Source organism: Macaca fascicularis, chromosome 9 (genome assembly GCF_037993035.2).
Source record: "Macaca fascicularis isolate 582-1 chromosome 9, T2T-MFA8v1.1".
Classification (NCBI taxonomy): Eukaryota; Metazoa; Chordata; class Mammalia; order Primates; family Cercopithecidae; genus Macaca; species Macaca fascicularis.
Window position 1 is genome coordinate 3,492,365 of NC_088383.1, and position 13,210 is coordinate 3,505,574.

The window sequence follows — 13,210 nt, forward strand, 5'->3', positions numbered from 1 at the left end:
GCTTGCCGTGACGGCCACCACTCCTATTGGTCAGCGCGAACGGCAACGTCCTCTGCGATAGGCTGTAGATGAAAAGGGCGGGCCTCCACTGCTCTGGGACGGGCGGGAGGGCGGTGCAGAGGGAGATGGGCGGGAGGAGCTGGGCCGACATGCCGAAGGAGGCGGGCAAGGCGAGACGCGTGCTCACGGGTAAAAGGGGAGCGGCAGGCTTGCCGAAAGGGGCGGGGTGCGGCCAGCAGCAGGATGTGGACAGTTGATGGGAGGGGGAAGTGGGCAGGGGAGAAGTGGGGCGTGGCGAGAGGCGTGTCTATGCAGATGAGTGGGGCCGGGTGAAGGGCGGGGCTGCGCAGGTGAAAAGAGGGGCTCCTGGAGGGCGTGCTATATTGGGCGGGGCTGGGCAAGTGAGGGGAGGAGCTTAGTGAGGGGTGGCTTTTTGCAGGTGAGGAGTGGCGCCTAGTAGGCGGGGATGCAGGTGAGCTGGGCCTTGGGGATGGGGCTTGCAGGCGATGGGGTGGAGCCAGTGGGGCGGGGCTGCAGGCAAGCTGCGCCTTGGGGGCGGGACTTGCATGCGAGAGGCGGGGCCTTGTGGGGGCCGGGCTGGCAGAAGAGGGTGGGGCTTGGTGATGGACCGGGCTGTTGGAGTGAGGGTAGTGGCCTGGTCGGGGGCTGCCGGAAGCTGGGCCAGGTGTCCATTGGTAATCCTCTCTGGCCTTGGTCATGTGGCTCAGGCTGTGCCCAGCAGGGAGGCCAGCCCGATCGATCTGCCGTCTCCACCCTGAGAGTGAGGGCTCCTTCCCCCAGCGTGGGTTAAAGCAGGGAGGTCGGGCCCCATCGAGGGTGGGGTCTCCACCCTTCCACCCTGAGAGCGAGGGCTCCTTTCCCCAGCGCGGGTTAAAGCACCGTGTGTCCACCTGTGCAGTGGCTGGTCCAAAGGTGCCCTGGAGGGCAGAAACCCTGGGTCCTGCCGCTGGTCCGGGGCGTCTGCTTCCCCTTCCTGCAGTTCCTGGGAGGGTCTGTGTGTCCAGGGGCTCTGATCCCTGCCTCAGAACCACGGGTGAGGGGTAAAAATCGCCCGCTTTGGAGCTGGCCTGGATCTTGGTTCTGTGGATCCTCGCTGTGTGGCTCTGGAGCAGTTCTGTCCTCAGGAGGGGGATCCTCACAGCCGCCTCTTGGGGCCCTGAGGAGAATTAATAGGACGATCCCCGGGTAGCTGCTCGTGGCCCTGTGCAGAGCCAGTCCTGTGTCTCCACCAGTTCCTTCCCTCTGTGCTCCCCCACACTGTCACATCGCCAGCCTTTATTTCCTTTTCCTTGGACCCAGGCAGCGAATGCCCCGTTGGCCTTGGCAGCCCCTTCTCTAATCTGTCCTCAAATCACTTCCTGACGGACAGCCCTGACCGGCCATTGTCGTGACCAAAACCCCACAAAATAGAACCCAACTTTCCTATTAAGCTGTGCAGAGCTGTCCCAGCCCCACTTCCCACAGGCTGTCCTCATTCGCCATGGGATCCGTGGTTCTCACCTGGGGCTGGGGGTGCCCCTGGCATCTGGTGGGGAGTGTCAGGGATGTCCCTCCAGGCCCAGTACAGTCCCCCAGCCGGTGGCCAGCAGACAGCAGCACCCAGCCTGATGTCCCTGTGGCTTCCGGTTCCCCGAGGCCAACTGTGCTTTGCTGCCTCTTCGTCCTCTCAGATGGGTGTCCTCTCTCCACCTTCGCTGGTTAGCAGTGTTCCATCCATTAGAGCTCAAAGCACTGCCTCCCGGCAGCGCAGCCCCTTCTCCTGGCCTGCCGTCTGCCTGTGCCCCGCCGTCTGTGACATGTCCTCGCGGGCCCATCAGAGCGAGGCTCCCAGGGATGGAGCGGTTCCTGTGTCTCTGTCCCACCTTCTCTGGACCTGGCACCGTGCCCTTTGCCGACAGAGGTCTTGGGTTGATTGTCAGCAAAGCAGACAATCTTTATGGCTCTAAATGGCTGTGAACATGCTTGATTGGGTTATTTTAAAAATAGTTGTATATGTAAGCATTTGAGTGTGACACAGGTGGATGTTTGGGCGAATGGTCTTGTTCTTCAGGGAGTAACCACAGGCCCGTCCACAAGGACCATTTCCAGCTGATTTATGGAACGCTGTTCTACCTGGTTAATTTTCAACGTTATCTCAGCCTGAGAGGCAGCTCAGCATGTGACGAAGATCACTGGTTTGAATCCTAATCTGCTCCTTAGGAGCTGCACCTTCCATGCCTCCGTTTCTTCCTTGGTTAGGTAGGAAAGGTATGAGCTACCTCAGAGCTGTGAGTGAGGTCTGCATTGAGTGACCGCATTAAAGTGCCAAGAACTGCACCCAGAGGATTGATATTTAAAGACCTTTAAACATTCCGATGCTGCATTTTAGTACCCGGGTAAAACAGCAAAGTTATTACAGATGCAGATGGAGACCCTCAGTGAGGTGGGGGCTGATGGCAGGAGGTGGATCACCGACCCTGTAACGAGGGCGTGGTCTGTTCGAGGCTGAACGAAGTGCATGTCATTGCGTGTACCACGGAGGTCCCTCTCGTGAAGTCCTGGAAGGGTCCATGTGGCTGAGCTGTGCGGTCTGTCTGTGATGTTCGGCAGGAGCAGAGCTTTCAGGTGCAGCCTTGCTCTTGTGTGCACGGCCCTCAACGGTCTCAAAAGTCTGAGGCTTAAAGCAGGTTTGGGATTTCCTGACACCTCCTGGCCATCTAATTTGCCTGGCAAGCATGTTTTTCTTGGGTGTAAAGGTGAAGGAGTGGGTGATTCTGGTGAAAGTGTACTAATTACTGCACTTCTGGGTCAGTGGCACTTGATTGAAGACACTGTCTGCCCTGGATGGACGTCTCTGGGGTGGTGATAACCAGTGGCTGGATGTCGTGGGGTTGCCAAGAAGATGCCAGCTTTTTCCTTTTTCCTCAGTAACAACACCCTACTTTGTTTAGGGAAGCAGCGCACCCAGCTGAAAATCCAATTCTCTTGCACGGCGGAGCGGCTGGTGACACAGGTCCAGATGCTGGGATGCTGATGGTGGGTCCTGGAGAGGGAGGTGTCGGGAGGCTTTCCCGACCCACAGCAGCCCTGGGCCCTTGTCCGGCCTTCTTGCCCCAGGCATGACCCCTGGAGGGAAAGCAGCTTCGGGAGCCCGAGGGCCAGAAGGCAGAGTCCTGGCGTGTGGGGCAGGCCTGGGCCAGGCTCCTCGGAGGATGTCACAGAGCTGCTGCCCATGCAGGGACCACCCACCTCTGAGCCCCACGCAGATTTTCCTCCGTAGCCGAGTGAAATCCTGGTACAGCGAGTGAGGCAGTCAGAGGCACCTTTTGTGGAAGGAGGACAAAGCTGGAGAGAAAGAGGTTTTCCTAAAAGGCACAAGGCGCTGATTCTGCGTTAGGGATAATTCCTAGGAGTGTGGTTGCGGGTGGGTGGAAAACTGTAGCCAGAGAATAAGTGGGAATGGCCCTTGCTGGTATTTAACTGATTCGTTCACGAATGGTCTGAACAGTTCTAGTGAAAAGAACATTTTGGACACAGATGTTTTCATCCTGCCTCACAAGCAGCATGACCGTGGGCTGTTCCATCCTTCCTGGGTGACAGTGAGAGGGTCTCAGACCCTTCCGGCCCTGTGCTGGCATTTCCCCAGGGTGTGTGTCCCGTCCTGAATAGGCTGGAATGCCTCTGGGTGCAGCTGAGCCTCTTGAAAAGGGAAGAGTCATGTGAGGTGCTCTGGGTGAATAGGAAAATGAGGGAGGACAGGGAGAGGGGCCTGGAGGTGAGGAGGATGGTGAGCAACACTGGGGACAGGGGACGGAGGGTAACACCACTTCTCCAGGTGCCTTTGGGGGATGCTGCCACCTCTCACACCCCACAGTGAAGTCAACAGGATTCTGTCCCCAGGAGCCCCAGAGCCTGGCAGCTGGGATTGGCCCAGTATGAACCACCGTTCACTGGCTCTGCACCCTGGGACAGGCTCCCTGGTGTTTCTGCCCTGGTTTCCCCTCTGGACAGTGGGACCCTGAGTGTCCCCATCACAGCTGCGCCCAGAGCCCTGGACTCCAGGGTGTCGTAGGCACTCATTAGCGTTTCTTTTGTCATGGTCCGTGGACGAAGTGGCTCTTTCTTTGTGTGTTCACAGCCCTCCTGCTCATTTTAGCTTCTGGGAACACTTTTTAACATAGCTTCGTATGTGGGGAGGACTCGAGTGATTAATTGAATGTTTCATCAGGTGCGGTTCTTCTGTTTCCCAGTTCTGACACAACATTTGGTGAAATTTCCAGGGACTGTGGTCAGCCTCACGGTTTCACTCTGTCATTTTCTAATGCAGTATTCTTTGGGAGTCTTTTAAATTAAGTGCCGTCATTTAAAAATAAGTTTTATAATATGCAGTTTCAGGTTAATTCTTTACCTTCGTGTCTCAGGCAGTGGCTACCCACCTGTGAGTTGTCAGAAAGGTTCACACAGTTTTCCAGGGCGGCCTTTGCATTTACTGGAACTATTAAGAGCTCGTTCCTGCTTCAGCGTGATTGACCTGCAGTGCACGTGAGGCCGTGCGTGGCTTAGCGTCTTCTGCAGGCTTAGAGATCACTTTCTGTTCTTCCCCAAGCCTGCTCTGCTGTGCCGAGTGTTCACTGCGGGCGACGGTCACACTGTCTGGCACGGGCCACCGAGGCCACAGGGCAGACTCCACATATCAGAACCTGCAGAATGGCAGAGTCCGGCCTGGTCGCCGCCCTTTAGGGGGAGCAAAAAGCGCAAGCCTGTGATCAGAGCTGTGCTAGCCCAGAAAGCCTCGGAACAGGTTTAATTGAGGAATCGGCTCCTACCAACTGCCCATGTTTAGGATGTGTTTGAGTTTTTGTGATTTTTCCTGCACTGAAGCTACTGGGCTGGCTCTGAGTCACTGTCATGGGACTTCACCTTGCCCCGACGGGAAGCGGCGGGGGAGGGCCGCACAGAGGCTTGTGGTGGTGATAATGAAGGGCTTGTTGCCTCTTGGGACAGCGAGTTCAAGCTCTTTGTAATTGTCAGCGTAAATAGTGACCCGCTGAGGACGCGGCTGTAATTCAGGGTGGCATGGTTGATTGTCATCGTTGATATCAGGTGCCTGTCTCTAAAATGAGGGTAGCCCTAGTGCGGCTCCAGGAGGGCAGCTCCTGCCAAACACACGTGCTCCTGGGCCCTTGCAACCAAGCTCGTGCTGCCAGCCACGCCTGCAGCTGTGGGTGCAGCGGGGTCTTCATGGCACTGAGCGCCTCCCTCCTTTGCTTGTGGGGCCCAGCCCTCCGTCCCACCTGGTCCCCAGTGCGGCTCCTCCCTGGGTTCTCCCAGCTGCGTGCACACCTCCGTCTTCACAGCTTCCATAGTTTTCTCGTGGGCGCCCCAGGTGGGCGCCTGGGCAGGGTTCGTGTGTTAGTCGAGTTCTCTCCAGCCATCCCTGGCTTGTGGCACAGCAGGTCCCTTCAGATGAGTCAGCCAGCTGTGTGCCTGCATGTTCAGGATACCTGTCAGGGGCCTTTCTCATGTCAGCGCAAGATCTACGCTCACCTCCTCCGTGGGACTTTGAAGCCTGCCCTGGAGAGACTCCAGCCACGTCCAGAAGGGCTGCCCGGGTCCCCACGGGCTGGTGGGAGTGACTTCTGAGCCACTCGAGGCCCCACTTTGTGTTCCTACACCCCACAAAGCCACTTAAAGCACCATGTTCTGGTGCCCTGCGTCTCTCGAGTGTGGCACACAAGCCTGGACGGGGATCTGAGCCGGTGCTGCCTTCCTCAGGCTTTGGGGCCCTTGGAGCACTCGTGGCTGTGATTCTCACCGCTGTCTGGGCTCCCCTAGAGGGTCTTACCCGCAGCCTGAGGGCCACATTGGCAGCCACCGAGGAGCTGGCAGGTCCGGCGTTGGTCCCACTCAGTCCTTCTCGACTTTGGTGACAGAGGAGACAGCAAAGCTTCAGCTGGGAGCCCCAGGCCTTCTCAGCTTGGGGCCCTGGGACTGAGATAGCACAGATCCTGCCATCCACGTGCTGGGGCCCCCGCTGTGCGGCTCCCTCCTCTGGTCAGGGGCCGCGCCCTTGGGCTGGGCAGCTCCGGGTCCTCGAACTCAGGGGCTCAGGGCGGGTGTTGGATGCAGAGAGGAGAAGGGCGGCGGTTTGAGCCCAACTGTGTTGGCTTCATCTTCTGCCTTTTGTCCCTAAGTACATTTGCAAAGTTTTCCAAATGAAAACTCAGAAGGGAATTTTAATGACTGGAATCTGTGAATTCCATGGAAGACAAGTCTGTCCACCTCTTTCACCCACCTCACTTCTCCCCATTGGGGCCCTCAACCCTGCGTCCCTCCCCTCCTCCCCTCAGCGCCACAGCATTTCGGTGTCATCCCCTTCCCTGCACGCGTCCTCATGAAAACCAAGTGCGGCTGGAGGGAGATGCCTGCACCCGCTCCCGTGACCTTCCCGGCCAGCCCGGCTGCAGCGGCCCCTCGGCAGGCATCTGTCTGGTGCTGCCTCCGTGCTCCTCCCGTCACCTGACGCTCCTGCTCCTGAATCTTCACGCGTGTGCTCCGTGCAGCCACTTCACGGGCTCCCTGGGAACGGAGACAGTGTCTCACGCCGGTCAGAATGCTCTTCTCTGTCCACTGAATAGTCCAACACGGAATCATTCCTCTGTGATTATTTATGCTTTGTTATGTAGAACTGGAATGAAGAAAAAGTGAATTTAGACATTACAGCCATCAGGTTGAAGCTAGGTAATTGCATTAGGGAATTAAATGAGAGCATTTGAGCTTCTCGAGTTCTAATTCCACATCTTCGTATCCCCATCACCCCATACCCAGTGTCTAACACAGCTCTTGGTCTAGGAGTTTCTTGATAAATGCTTATTGAATTGAACTGTACTGAGCTTAACATTCCCACCCAGAGTTAGAAGCCAGTCCCTGAGCAAATTGCATTGAGAACGTGAGTTTGACGTTACTGTGGTAAGGGGTGTCCTACACGTCATAATTCCTAGTCAATATCGGGTATTTAGTCAAATAGACTCAAGTATAGAGAGGCATTGGTCCATCTGGCGAAAGGGCAAGGCACGGTGCTTTAGGTCCAGGTCCCCAATATCAACTATGAAAATAAAATGTTGTCAACTCCAATTACAGCCCTGTCCTCAGCTGGTCACTGTTTACACTAACAATTATAAACAGCTTGAACTTGCTGTCCTGAGAGGCAACACACCCTCCATTCTCTCTGCAGCAAGGCTGCCTTGGTGAATGGAACATGCCCCTCCTCCCTCCCTCCCTCCCCCTCCTCTCTCCCGCCCTCCCCCATCCTCTCTCCCTCCCTTCCCCTCCTCCCTCCCTCCCTCCCCCCTCTCTCTCCCGCCCTCCCCCATCCTCTCTCCCTCCCTCCCCCTCCTCTCTCTCTCCCTCCCTCCCCCCTCCTCTCTCCCTCCCCCCTCCTCTCTCCCTCCCTTCCCCTCCTCTCTCCCTCCCTCCCCCCTCCTCTCTCCCTCCCTCCCCCTCCTCTCTCCCTCCCTTCCCCTCCTCTCTCTCTCCCTCCCCGTCCTCTCTCCCTCCCTCCCCCCTCCTCTCTCCCTCCCTTCCCCTCCTCTCTCCCTCCCCTCTCTCTCCCTCCCCCTCCTCTCTCCCTCTCTCCCCTCTCCTCTCTCCCTCCCTCCCCCCTCCTTCTTCCTGTCTTCTCTCACGTTTCTCCCCCCACCTTCTCTCCTGGGTGAGGCGCAGAAGAGAAGAGACCTCAGGTATCTTCTGCTTCATCCAAGCAGCTTGGGGACAGCATCAACAACTGCAATTTGGCTGCCCCAGCAGGTGCCCCAGGGCAGCCTTTCTAATGGGAATCCTGGAATCATATCTTTCCTTAATGTGTCCTAAAGGCTGGAGGACAAGAAGTGAAACAGTGCTCCATGCTCAGTCCTGTGATTTTGTGTATTTATTGGACTTACTTTGAAATTAAACTAAATGATACCCAAGGTAGAGCATTAAAAAAAGAAAAAACAGGCTACAGTGTTTGAAAAACAAACAAAACCATTTGGTTTGTTGGTTTGTTTTTAGACCTTCACAGGCTCCTAGGTCACAAGTTTCAGTTTCTCAGTGAGTGACATTCTCTCCGGAAGCTGTGTCAGCCTCTTGTTTAATGATATCAGCCACAGCAGAAAGAAGCACTCCATAGGCCCCGTGCTCAGCACGGGCTCCTGCCATCTTCTGTTCATGCTCATCACAGCTCTGTGCAGTGGGCATCCTCCTGATCCATATGGGAGGATGGAGGATGGAGGCAGAAGGGTGAGTGACAGCAGGATCACATGAGGGGTCTCTCCCGAGGTAGGGAGGGGAGCCAGCCCAGAACCTCAGTGCCCATCACGTCCTTCCTCCTCCTCATCTGCCTCTCCATGACTGTTTAACTCAGACTGCAGGGACAGATGTGAGTATGTGCAGAGCGTGTGTGCACCCCTGGGGGTGTGTGCTTATATTGGCAGGAAGGGGTGTGAGCATGTACAGAGCGTGTGTGCACACCTTGGGGATGTGTGCTGGCATTGGCAGGGACAGATGTGTACAGAGCATGTGTGCACACCTCGGGGGTGTGTGCTGTTGTCATGGACAGACGTGAGCGTGTACAGAGTGTATGTGCACCCTGGGGGTGTGTGCTGGTGTTGGCGGGGACAGATGTGTACAGAGCGTGTGTGCACACCTGGGGGTGTGTACTGGAGTTGGCATGGACAGACGTGAGCATGTACAGAGCGTGTGTGCACACCTGGGGGTGTGTGCTTATGTTGTTTTGTAAGCGGAAAATATGTGGCCCATTGCGTCAGGTGGCGATGCGCCCATGCTGAATCTGTCAGTGGCCCTTGGGTTGGGGTCTCCATCTCCCCAGATAGCACTCAAGTGTCTTGAGGTTTCAGATTCTTCCTCTCCGGGTACTTGGGCCTCCTCAGGACCAAACAGAACCAGCCAACTGCAAACTACAAGAACATTCAAATGCATCTTCAGTAGGAAAAACAAAAGCAACTGGAATAATTTTCCAACTTGACCCTGTGGTTAAGCCGTTAGATACTCCAGCCAACAGATTGAATCACTTTACAATCACACCATTTAAAATGGTTGTGAGAGTTGCAGAGCTTTACTGCTAAACTTTGAAATAATTGAAGCATTCTGCTCCACTTGCTTACAAACTAGGGGGATAACTTTCAGTCCAAAGTAGCAACCTTCTAAATCCAGCTTAGATGTGAGGCTCCCACTGACACAGGAAGAGACAGTGGCCCTTGTTTATTCTCCTGTGTTCAGACACTTTGTCATTTCTTTTGTATCCTGATCATCACTTCTGCTTTTCCAATTCAAACTAAAGGGAGTTTAGTTCTGTTTTCGAGAAGCTGTGGTTAGTGGTTTCTTTTCATGGTTTGCTTAATCTCTTAAGTCTGGTGCTTGCATTTACCCAAATGGAGTTTTCTTTAGTACGACGGTGCCGTAGCCCAGGGCTTCTCCCTCCATATCTGCTCCCCAGGACGCCCCCTAGAAATGGGTGCTGGAGATCCAGCCCCTCTCCGTGTGCAGTTTTCTTTGAGTCCAATGTAGGTTTGGCTCAGAGAAGAAAAGAGGCCTCCAGGTTAGGTGCCCCTGACTGCTTGCTTGTGAATTGTTTAATGATAAGGCGCCTTCCAAGCTAATTTTACACATTGATAGTTGTAGCTTGAAGTATCACTGCAGTCATAAGAACAAGAAACACTCCCATAAAGTAGATAGGCAGAAAAAGCCATAAAAGTTTAATAAAGTGCAAATAAAATGGTGGTGTAAGAATGTACAGTGGGAAATGCTCTCAGTCCAGCCAGATTGGCTGTGGCGTCCTCCTGTAAATACATTCAGCCACATGTGGCCCTGATCGCAATCACTACTATGAATTGTGATCCAGAATGTTCTTGGGGTCTGATGCCTGGGCTGTGCCAGCAGCTGAGTCTGATTGGGCGTCATGGCGGTGATGTGCTTAGCGCGGCCAGCTGGGCACCCGTGCACTTGCCACGTGCAGCGGTTATTCTGGTGATGGAGTTGCACGCGGTGCGGCTTGTCCACCTGGGCTACTTAAAGTACCGGGAACTCAACCACGGGCGGGCGCCTCCCAACATGGGAGCTGTCTTTTTTTTTTTTTTTTATCCAGGGACCTCTGGCTCTGCAGACCCTGACCGCCGGTCCCTGAGCCCACGGGGAGGCACTGGAGGGCTCTGCTGGGCCATGGAGGTCCCCGAGCAGGTGGTCGCTCATTGCTTGTGCAGTGGTCCTATGGCCTGTGAGTTTATTCCCGGGGTCTGCGTGGGCGAGGTTAATCAGTTCACAGCTGGGCACGTACCCCTTACACAGGTGACACTAGTTAAAGGGGAATCTATATTAGCTCGCACGGGAGTGCGTGAGGAGCTGGGAGGTTGGGGAGGCTTGGCCATAGCACTCAAAGCCCGGGTTCCTGACGTTCTGCGTCTTCCTGTTGGGCCGTCAGGGCCGCTGTGTGGTTCTGGAGACTGGTGGGTGCTCTATGCACCAGGGGATGCGTGAAGCCTCTAGAGGCCACAGGAGGGAAGGAGATGGTCGCTTTCCCAGAGCCAGCCCTGCTGACACCTGGACGTTAGGTGGTGGGACCTGTTTTGGACTCCAGCTTCCAGAAATGTGAGAAAATAAGTCAGTGTTTAGGGCGCTAAATTTGGGGTGATCTAGTGGATAAATAGAAAACTAGCCCACAAATGTGCACGCATTGAAATGTGCTCTGTCCAGGTGTTCATAGTGGTGTGAGGGGGATGGCGTCAGGGCTCTGGGAACTGCAGTTTTACAGAAGGAAGGGGGCTTGCCACGCCTTTCCTCATGTAACTGAAGGTATGTATGCCTGCCACACTGCCCAGGATACGGGGACTAGAATTCTGACTTTTTTTTTTTTTTTGAGACAGAGTCTTGCTCTGTTGCCAGGTTGGAGTGCAGTGGCCAGATCTCGGGTTTACACCATTCTCCTGCTTCAGCCTCTCAAGTAGCTGGGACTACAGACGCCCACCACCACGCCCAGCTAATATTTTGTATTTTTTTTTAGTGGAGACGGGGTTTCACCGTGTTAGCCAGGATGGTCTCGGCCTCCCAGAGTGCTAGGGATTACAGGCTTAAGCCACTGTGCCCGGCCTCTGACTTTATTTTTTTATGGGAACCAAACCACAGAACATGGTGAGGGCTGAAACGAGCTTCTTACAGCCTGAACTGGGAAGAGGAATCGCAAGTAGTTTTTCTACACAGACCTGTCCTTTCAGGTTTTGTTACGTTCTGGAAAAGGGAGAAGCCAGGCACACCTCGGTAAGGGACAGTGTTTGTGGAGGTGGTGCAGCTTCAGCCTGAACATGGCCGTGTGGCTGGGAGGCTCAGAAACTGCCCTCCAAGGGCACTCGTCTGTTCCTTATTGCACTAATACCTCACTTACAGAAATTACAGAGCAGTGCGGGAGGCTTCTGGTCTGGATGGGTTTGTGTGGACTGAGGTCACGGGGTGTTGTCCCAAGTGTTTATCCTGATCTGGCAGAGGCTCTGTTCCCAAATAATCCACAGTTTCAGAGCCTATATCTGAGGGATAATCTTTTAACTTTGTTGCATAAAAGCAAACAAAGTATGTCTTGAGGGTCTAAAAATCCATTTAGTAGTCATGGCTGTAAACTCAAATATGGGGCTTTGGGATGGAGTGAAAACCACCGTCACCTGGCGTGGACGCTGCGTGGTATTTTTAGCGTGGCGGCCTGCTCGTGCCTCGAGCTCCATCGGCAGTGTGAGCAACAGCTGTGCAGTTGAGAAATGTGGGCAGGTCAGCTTGCTCCTCCAGGGGCCTGCGGGTGTCTGGGTGAGGGGCCTGGGATGAGGCCACGTTAGTGGGAAGGAGCTTGGTTGTGTCAGCCGATGTCTGCTTCTACAGGCCCGCAAGCCAGCCAGAACCCAGTTTTCATTTGGTCATCTAATGCCAGGAAAAAAAAACCTGTTAGAGATTCTAATTTATATTAATCATTTGACCATGCATAAAATGTTATAAATGCATGAGGCTTTACAACCTGGCAGATGTGTAACTCACATGTTATGATTGAATCAAACTGTTGAAGATGTTTCACTTGAAGGTGTTTAGCATTTTATGCGCAAACCAAATGCCACTAGCATTTTGAAAGAGTATTTTTGAATTTTAAACAGTGGAACAGTGCTGGGTCTCTGGGATGCTGGTGAGGTGGACGTGACCTCAAGCTCTTGGAACTGGCAAGCAAGCAGGATTCCTAACTTGTCACACCTGCAGTGCTGGAAGTCAAAGTGAATTTCTGTAAATGAGGTATTAGTGCAATAAGGAACAGATGAGTGCCCTTGGAGGGCAGTTTCTGAGCCTCCCAGACACCCAGGAGGAAGCCGGGGTGGGGGAAGTTGCCCACCAGAACGTGGATGGTGGAGCCGGGTTTGCTGGTGGCCCTGCGTGGCAGGTCATTACGTGTAATAAGGAACAGGTGAGTGCCCTTGAGGGCGGTTTCTTGGCCCCCCTTCAGAACCGCAAGTGGAAGACGCCCCAAAGTGGGGGTTTGGTTATCCACAGGAGCCTGGATGGTGGAGCCGGGTTTGCTGGTGGCCCTGCGTGGCAAGTCATTACTTGCAATAAGGAACAGGTGAGTGCCCTTGAGGGTGGTTTCTCGGCCCCCTTTGGAACCGCAAGTGGAAGACGCCCCAAGGTGAGGGTTCAGTTTTCCACCGGAGCCTGGATAGTGGGGCTGGGTTTGCTGGTGGCCGCTGCGCGGCAGGTCACTGTGGAGCAATGGGAGGTGAGTGGAGTGGGAATAGAGAATGCACCCTCCAGTTACTGCTGGGAGTTGGCTCTGGTAGCAGAGGGGGCATAGAGGGATTCCCATCAGGGTCAACGCTGCTGGGGTCCCACGTGTGCTGGACGCCGAGATGTGGCTATATGTGATCTCAGTGTCCACAGGTGCCCTGGGAAGTGGGTTCAGTTACCTTCCCATCTCACATTTGAGAAATCTCGGGCTCACATCACAGCGGGTTTGGGTGGAACTGATGTCTCAGGCAGGATGTTGGCCCCAGAGCCCAGCTCTTAGGCCCCCGTGCTATTTTCAGTTCACCAAGCTTGTAGAGAGGTGTGAGGTGGTGGGGGGGGGGGGCAGCTGAGAAACCAACACAGTAGGAGGGGGGCAGGAAATAAACCAGGCAGGAGACACAGGCAGTGCTTG